The sequence below is a fragment of the Aythya ferina genome (genome assembly GCF_964211825.1).
Source record: "Aythya ferina genome assembly, chromosome: 29".
Classification (NCBI taxonomy): Eukaryota; Metazoa; Chordata; class Aves; order Anseriformes; family Anatidae; genus Aythya; species Aythya ferina.
In genome coordinates, this window is record NC_140326.1 from 2,544,456 (window position 1) to 2,552,700 (window position 8,245).

Genomic DNA, 8,245 nt, shown 5'->3' on the forward strand with positions numbered 1-8,245 from the left:
TTCATCAAGGGGAGCACCAGAAAAGGGGGGGAATGCACCCCACTCCCTGCCACGCTCACTCCAACCCCATTTCCCTCTCCTCTGCTTTCCTGCTCACTTCCAGCCCCCCTTTGGGCAAGGGCTGGAGCTTAAACACAGCTCCCACAGGTGCAGGGGGGGGGAAAGCTGCCTACCCAAAGGGTTTTCTGCAGCTCTTTCAGCCCACTGAGCCGTTCTCCCTGCAATCAGAACGAGCTGCGTGGCCACCCCAGCCCCTAAGGGGCTGCACGGTTTGGTGCCAAGCAGCCCCCGACCATGGGGGATGCCCAGGGTCTGGAGGTAAAAGAGGGGGGAATGGGCAGCCTGCGAGCATCACCCTGTCTTTGCAGAGCTTTTAAAAGTTTGGCACAGGGGATATGGGACCCGAGAGGCATGCAGGATAATCGGAGGCAGGTGGGTGGCACCGGCAGGGCTCCTGAAGGATCTGGTGGGTGCAGAGCCTGTGCTGGGAGCCCAGAGCAACGTGAAGAGCAGTGCCTTCCCCCAGGCTCTGCCCAGCCCAATCTTCAGCAACATGAGCAAAAAAAGCCCTAGAGTCAATTCCGAAATCTCTGCCAGTTTAGTGGTGGAGAGACACTTGTAGTCATCATTTGGACAGACGGATGGCCAGCCCTGGCTGCCCCCAGACCAGCAGCACTCATCTTTCAGCTTCTTGACTCGTGGCAGCATCGCTCAGAAAGCCTCTGCCTGCGCACTCAGGGCAAGCTGGAAACTGCGACCTGAGCAAACCTGGTTAACCTGTGGCTAACGAAGGCAGCAGCGAGCTGCTTGGGTGAGGAGCATTTCCAGGGCTCTCCCCCCATGCAGGGAATCACCTCCTGATGCCGTCCTGTGCCTCTTAATCCACATCAAGCTTCATCCCTGTGCTGCTCCTGCTCTGTGCATGGGGCTCAGCCGGGGCTGGCGGCGCTGCGAGCCCACCCAGCTTACGCTAGCGATGTGTCTGTCGTTCAGGAAGCGGCACCAAATGCTCCGAGTACATTCACCATTTAATCTTCTGCCACTAACGAGCCAGCCCCCCGAACTGCTCTGTAGCTCCTTCTCCTGCAGACGGTTCCGTGGAACAGCGAAGTTTGCTGTTTGCTATGGGAACACGTCATTGTCATTACTGATAGAGCATCATATGCTCCCCATCCGCGGGGACAACTTCAGACACAAGCCTCTCCTTCAGGGATGAAACAAATCTGCTACTCCAGCTCTTTAAGCGTGGCAATGAGGAACATGCTGGAATAGCTGAAAGTACATCACTTGAGTCACCCTACCCTTTCCCGTTTGCAGACAGGGCCAATAATTTGGGTTGCCCACACCCAGCAGAGCAGGGTGTAAGGGTGCTGGTGCTGTGCACGGGGGTCAGCTTGCAGCAGCCAGGGGAATGGAGACAAACTCAGCCATTTCTGGTCTATCTATCCCCATTTTTAACAGCAGGAAGCAGAGGGAGGGTGGAAGAGCAGGGTAAGCTCCCTGGCTTGCTTTCCCAGCCCCCATTGACCTGTGGCTTGGGGATTTCCCAAGCCCAGGACGGTATCTTCAGGTTTAATGGCCCTTGATGCATGTTCCATCCATTAATTTGTCCAGCTGCGATCTGACTCCACGCAGGCTGGTAACATCCCGAGCGTCCTCACCTAACCCCCCATGTTAAGTCAAACATTTCCTTCGGGCTGTTTACAAAACCAAGAGATCTTGGGAAACCAAAGCTGGAGCACGGCCCTGGGTTCCAGTCTGCAATCAAACGGGATGCGCAGGGGCTGGGAGCCAGGCGCTGGCTGAGCAGAGGCTGTGCGAGGAAACGCTGCTGCTTTAAGCTCCAGAGCAGTGCAGAGCGGCTGCAGGAGCACTCGCCCTTGTCCCCATCCTCAGCTTCAGTCCACACTGCTCCAGAGCTCCCTCGGGGCTGGGATCACCCAGGATTTCAGCAACGTGTGGGGCTCAGCTCATGATTTCTGCATCCCACCCACACTCCCCTCCGTTCCTCTCGGTCTCTTCCCCACGCACATCCCTTGTTTGCACTGCTGCTGATGGTCCAGGCTCCTCTCCTGGCCAGGCTGGGGTCCCTGAGCGGATCATCTCTGCAGGGATTTAGTCTTGTGGTGAGGCACAGCCTCCCCAGCACCGCTCCTGCTCCTGTAGCAGGCGTGGGTGAGGCTGCACAAGATGCTGCAGCAAAGCGGAGGGCAGCAGGGCACGGGGGCTCATGCCTGGGACCCCCTTCCCCCGTATTTCCCATTGCACGTTCCCATCTTCCAGCTTTCCAACCTCCCTGGCTCTCTATTTATATCAAAGCGGTGCGCCGGCAGGGAGCAGCAAGCAGACCTATTAGGGAGGGCTAGGCTGCTATAAATAGTGCCATCAGTAATTAGCTGCAGAACTATTCGTTAAGTAGGGAAGCGCGTAAACAAGGACCAGAAACACCAGGGCAGAGGTACCCAGGCCATGGTCCGTGGCCCACCAGCCCCGGGGACCGAGGGGATTTGGAGTCCTGCTGGGGAGCAGGAGGAAGTTTTACGTCCCCATGAGCCTGGCTCCTTGCTGCCACCCCGTCCTTGTCCCTACGATCACTTTACTTTCGTACCTTGCAAGGCAAAACCCGTGTCTGCTCCCACGTCTGCTTCTGCTGCTCAACCCCAGGGTTGTGGACACCCTTTAGATGTCTCCAGAAAGGTGCCCAAACCTGAGCAGCCTCCTCTGAGATGCCCCACGTCTCAGCACAGCGCAGGGAGGCAGGAACACGTGGAGAGGTTTGGGGGTTGCTTGGAAGCTGAGAGGAGCTCCCCAGGAGCAGGGGCAGCCCCACGAGCTGCCCCCCAGCCCTGGCCAGGGGCGTGCAGGAGCTGGGCTGTGCTCAGGGACCTGTGCTGGCCCTGCTGGGCTGCAGCACGTGCACACCTACACGTGTTTGCCGACCAGATTGGCAGCAGAGCCGGCTGCTTGTGTGAGTCAGGCTCCTCTCTGGAAGGGACATGGCCCCGATCCCACACCAGCCATATGTCACCAGCCCAGGGGCCTCTTGGGGTGTTAGTCCCGTCCCGTCCCCGCTCCCCAGCTGGCACATCCTGCCTCCGCGGACACCAGCTCCGAGGCCACCAGGGCACAAATGACAGGGAACAGACGTATTTCTTGCTCTTTCTGGCCATTTCATTAGCACAATTATAATCCCCAAGAGCACCTGGGCTGCACACAAGCGCAGCCCAGGCAAGCGGGGCGCGATTTGCTCCCTGGGGATGCATCGAGCCCGGGTGAAGCCCCAGCACGGAGGCTCCCCGAGCCCTGGGTCCCTGCCAGCCCACCCACCACCCGGTGCCGCGCTCTGGTTTCCGTCCGCCTGTTCCAGCCACCCCCTGCCTGCCTGCTCCGCTTCTGGCCCCTGTACTCGCGTCGAGCAACAGCTTGCTCGGCCCCCTCCCCTGCTGTTCCCCGGCTGCTGCTCCCCGGGAGCAGAGCGAGCAGACATCAGCCCGGCCACGGCCACCCGAAAGACTTCACGCTGGCTCCACGGGGGCTCCGAGCAGACCCAGGGGTCTCCTCCGTGAGATCCTGGAGGGAATCGCCCCCGGCTCCCCTGCAGGAACATCTCCTGAGTCCAGAATCGTCGCGGGAGGATGGAAATGAGTACATCCAGCCAGGACTTGCCACCAAAAGATAAGGCTTTAATTTCCCAGAACTGCTCCAGGCGCTCCGTAGCAGAGCGAGGAAGGGAGCATCGGCCCAACTAAGCAGCTTGCGATGGCCTGAGGAGCATGGGCAGATCCAGCCCAGGGCCAAACATCTGCAGGACGCTGCTCCCCTCCCTGCAGAGAAGCACAATTTGGCGGCCCCTTCCCTTGGCCCAAAAGCACCGACTGCACCGAGAGGTTTGGGCTCTGCCAGGGTCCCTCATCCCCTACACAGGCACACCACGGCTTGCCCATTTCCACCACCTGGCAGCAGGATACACCCCACTGACACCAAAATATTTCACGTCGGTGCCTGGAGCTTTGAAAATGACCCATCTCCTTCATCTGCAGCCTTGGACGAGCCCCCGTGCCTTGTGCTGGACACCTCGGCATGTTTTTATGGGCTCGTGCAGGCTGTACCTCCCGTCTCTGGATGTGCACGGTGCTGGACAGCGACGGTTCCCTGTCGTTGGGAGGACCGACAGCCAGGAGCAATTCCCGGATGCAGAAGGCTGTTATTGGTGGCCCCGAGCCAGGAGTTGGAAATGGTTCTCGGGAAGGAGCTCATCAGTGCTCGACTGCCTCCAGCCAGGGCGTGCAGGGTGCTGCGGACATGCACAAACGTCAGAATGTGAGCAAAAAAAGTCTCCTTTTCAGATGAGTTTATCTCCACTTGGCTTTACGCGTGTCCCTTCCAGCCTTTGGTGGAGGCTGTCCCTTGTGGTGCCACCAATAGGTTCCGGGGCCAGCAGCCTACAGAAAGACACAAGAAATGGTGATAAGTGGTCCTCCCTGAGCTTCCCACGAGACCAGAAGAGGAGGGATCAGGCAGAAGCCCGTGCCTGTCACAGAGAAGGACAAACCGATTTACACACTGCTGCCATCCTCTGAGTACAGCCAAGAAAAGGGGGCTGACCTGAGATGCATCCAGCTCTGGTGTTCGGAGTGAAAGATGCCTAGGGAAAAGCTGCTTCCCTCAGCAGAGACCTTGGCCTCGGGTGTAAATGAGATGGACAAGGTGAAGGCAGTCACCGAAGGACCCCGGATCACCAGGAACTGGGCCTGGGTCATGCTCTGAATCAGGCTGAGCATCAGCCGAATTGAGAGGCCGGGCTGCTTTCCCTGCTGATGCTCAGGAAACATCCCCGAGGACCACGGGAGGTCCACATGTGAGCAGCACGAAGCAGAGGTCAGCTGCCTGTGTTTGGGAATCTTGGCCAGCAATTTTGCAATCCGATTTCACCATTTCATGTTGCTCTCCGTGTAAGCAAGGCATCCACAAAAAGACAACCCACAGAGAGCCTGGGGTGCTCTGACTTCCCCTGAAGGCAACTTTCAGCTGGGAAGGGCGTGCTGGAGCTCCCAAGACACCTTAGGCTAACGGCACGCTGTGGCCAGCAGCTTCCCAGCTCCACAGCTGTGACAGAAATCATTTAATTCTCTTCGTTCCCAATTTGCTCATTTCAGTGTCGCTGGAAATCCCCTGTTCCTAAGACATGTTGTTTTCTCATCATCCCAGAAGCTCGCATCATCACTGTGTCCTAATGCCTCTCACATCCTCCTGGCCTCAGGTCACCGATCCCAGTTTCCTCGTCCTCTCTTCCCAGCAGAGTTCTGGGGACTTCCACCATGGGGAAAGGCATTTTTGTCACCACCCTTTATAATGCTCCCATTCTCGGTTCTGTCCCCTCACTCTGAGTTATCCCCACACGCAGCTCCCTAAAGAGCTCCGCTCTGTTTGGCTGAAAGGTTTTCAGGCTCTGAGAGGGGCTCATCCATCAGCCGGAGATTTGGCAGCTTTCCTGGGACTGTCAGTTCCCAAGAACAAACAGCTGCAAAGGCACCATCCTCTTCCCGGCATCGGGGAGGAGCACACACGGTTTCAGCCCATTGCAGGGAAACAGCCAAGCACCAGAACCATGCCCTGGAGCCAGCAGCACTCAGCCCAGGGGCTGTCTCCAGACCGGATCGGTCCCCTCCTTGTCCCCAAGTGGCTCGGAGACGACGGCGCCCTCCGAGCATCGCCACGATGTGCTGGGACTGGAGCTGAGCTCAGCACCATGCTGCGTGCTCCCATCCGGCACAGCAAGGACACGTTGGGTGTGTGTCCTCAGGGGACACAACTGCGTGACAAGAGCCTTCCCCCTTTGTAAATCTTCGTGCACAAACCCTCCCCGTGACCGTCAGCCGCCCACCCGTGCCCAAGGAGCACGCGTTGCTCTCCTGTGAGCCCCCTGGCTCCGAGCACACCTTGCTCCATGCGGCAGGCGCCGTTCCCACTGCTGGCACCCAGCCCTTCGCCAGCCCAGCTCTACAGCTCGTCCAGCCAGGCTGTCTCTTTGTCCTGGTAAATTAAACGTGTCCAGGAGCTGTTCTGCGGCACTGCTGCTGGCTGGCATCACCCAGCCCATATCCAGGCGATCAAACTCATCCCTTCAAGCTCCACAAGGGAGCCCGGCACACAAAGTGCTCCTCAGCACAGTCCATGCCCAGCAAAACCTCCCTGTGCCCAGCCAGGAACAGTCGGGGAGAGCACGATTTGGCCCAAACCAAACCCATCTAGAGACGCTGCTGTGAATGCGATCCAGTGGCAATCCCTTGGCACTGGTTAACTCACTAAAGCGGGCATTTGGCCACATCTGCGAGGAAACAGCGGAGTTTTCCCCCCGAGCACTGGGCTCTGAGTTGGAGGGAGCCTCAGCGATGCCTCCTGCAGCGCAGCCTGCCCTCCACGAGCTGAAGGGAAGGTTGGGTTCTGCGAGAGTTGCCTTCCCCGGGGGTTTTAGCAGGCTCTCCTTGGGGAGGAGCTGTGCTTTTGTGTTGTGGATTTGAGGGAAAACCGCTCGCTGTGTCCTCTGGAGGAGGACAAGTCCCCTTGGCAGTGGTTTCCTTTCCCTCTGCCTCTTTTCCATGCTTACCACAGCTTTGGTGCCTTGCACAGCATCGCTCACCTCCTTTGAAGGCAGGATGGGACCAGTCCTGAGCTCCCTTTCCCAACAGCACGTTGATGGCAAAGCAAAGCAGAGTGGAGACAGACCAGAGGCCTGACATCAGCTCTGGCTCCTGGGGAAAGGCAGCTCACAGATTCCCAGCCCAGCTCTGCTCCTGACCGCAGGCAGGAAGGCAGAGCTCTGGTCACCCAGATCCTTCCTTCACAGCTCTTTGCTTCCCTCCCAGCTCCTGGTGCGCCTGCCAGGATGATTGCTTTTTTTTTTTCTTTTTTTTTTTTTTTTTTTCGGTGTTCAACCCTGAGAAGTCATATTTAACAGCTCTGTTATTATTCAGAGCTTACGTAACTCTTCACACGGCAGAAAACTGTGCAGCCTCTTCACTGCTGGCTCGCCGTCCGCCAAACGCCGCGGGGCTTCTCCCTCCCGACACGTGGGGATTTGCACAGACAGCCCGGCACAGCGCAGCTGCATTCACAGCAACACCTCGGTCACCTCCGCTCACCGCAGCCCACGCATCTTCTGCATGCTCCAGGAGCTCCTCTTCCTTAGGTCTTCCCTCTTTGCAGCCATCCTCTCCCTGGCGGAGGCGCCAGGGGGAAGCCAGGCTGGAGAAGACACCCAGGGGTGCTGCTGGGCTCTCCGGGTGGCAGCGCCAAACCTTGAGTTCACCAAGGGTGAGGTCTTCTGGGGAGCTGCACCCATAGGTGAGGTGGTCTGGGTGGCCTGGAGAGAAACACCAAGGTCCGTGGGGAGATGCAGCAGCACCTAAATGGAGAGGGAGAGGAGCACAGAGGAAAGGAAGGGCTGGGGCTCACTGCTTGGAGGTGGGACACCCAAGTGACCTTCACGAAGGGCCTCCAGCTCTGAGAACAGCCACGGAGAAGGGCCTGAGGCAGGGCTGGACCTCCTCTAGGTGCTCCCAGGGATGCTGGTTGGCAAAGGCAGCCGAAAAGCCTTGCCAAAATCAGTTCCAACAGCAGCCACTGCTCCCTCTTTTTCATCACAGCCATCACATGGCAGGAGGGGACGGGGTCAGACGGGCACACTTGGTAAACCCCCGCTGAATCCTCCCAGGCATTTCTTGTCCTTTATGTGCCCCAAAACATCTTCCATGAGGTGAAGCTGAACAGCCTGCACTTTCCCACAATCTCCTTGCCCTTCCTGAAAGATGGATCTGGGAAAGCAGCATCTGGCTGGGGGGACTGGGGGAAGCAGATTGCATTGAGTTCTCTGCATCTTTTAGACATCCCCAGACCAGCCTGGAGGCAATGCTCTTTCCTGCAAGCAGGCAGGGGAGAGTTAAGCAAACCCTTTTTATTTCTATTTGATCCAATCTGTCTCCTTAAGCTATCGCTGCTCAGCATTTTAGTTCATATTACAATAAAACCTGCCTTGTTTGAGTTTAAAAGCCTCTTGGTTTCTTTGGAAGGATGGCTGTAAGAGCAGATCAAGACAGATCACCACAAGGCTCTGGCCAGCTCTGCCTTCACATTTATTTGAACCAGAGCAATTCACCTGTCAAATAAGAGGTGCCCAGAGCAAGCTGAAACACTTTGCAGTCCCTGGTGACTGTAAAAAAGTCAAGACATCACATTCAGCACCCAC

At 57.7% G+C, this 8,245-nt stretch overlaps 1 long non-coding RNA gene across 2 annotated transcripts; it reads right to left on the reverse strand.

The window, feature by feature from the left end:
* Positions 1-3,662: 3,662 nt before the first annotated feature.
* Positions 3,663-6,710, reverse strand: LOC311425111. Of its 2 annotated transcripts, none has more exons than XR_014686229.1 (2): positions 6,608-6,710; positions 3,663-4,442 (listed from the first exon to the last, which is right to left on the reverse strand). It is a non-coding gene; the product is annotated as an uncharacterized lncRNA (long non-coding RNA). The 2 variants fall into 2 exon arrangements; XR_014686230.1 differs by lacking the exon at positions 6,608-6,710 and adding an exon at positions 4,606-5,417.
* Between the last annotated feature and the right edge of the window lie 1,535 nt (positions 6,711-8,245).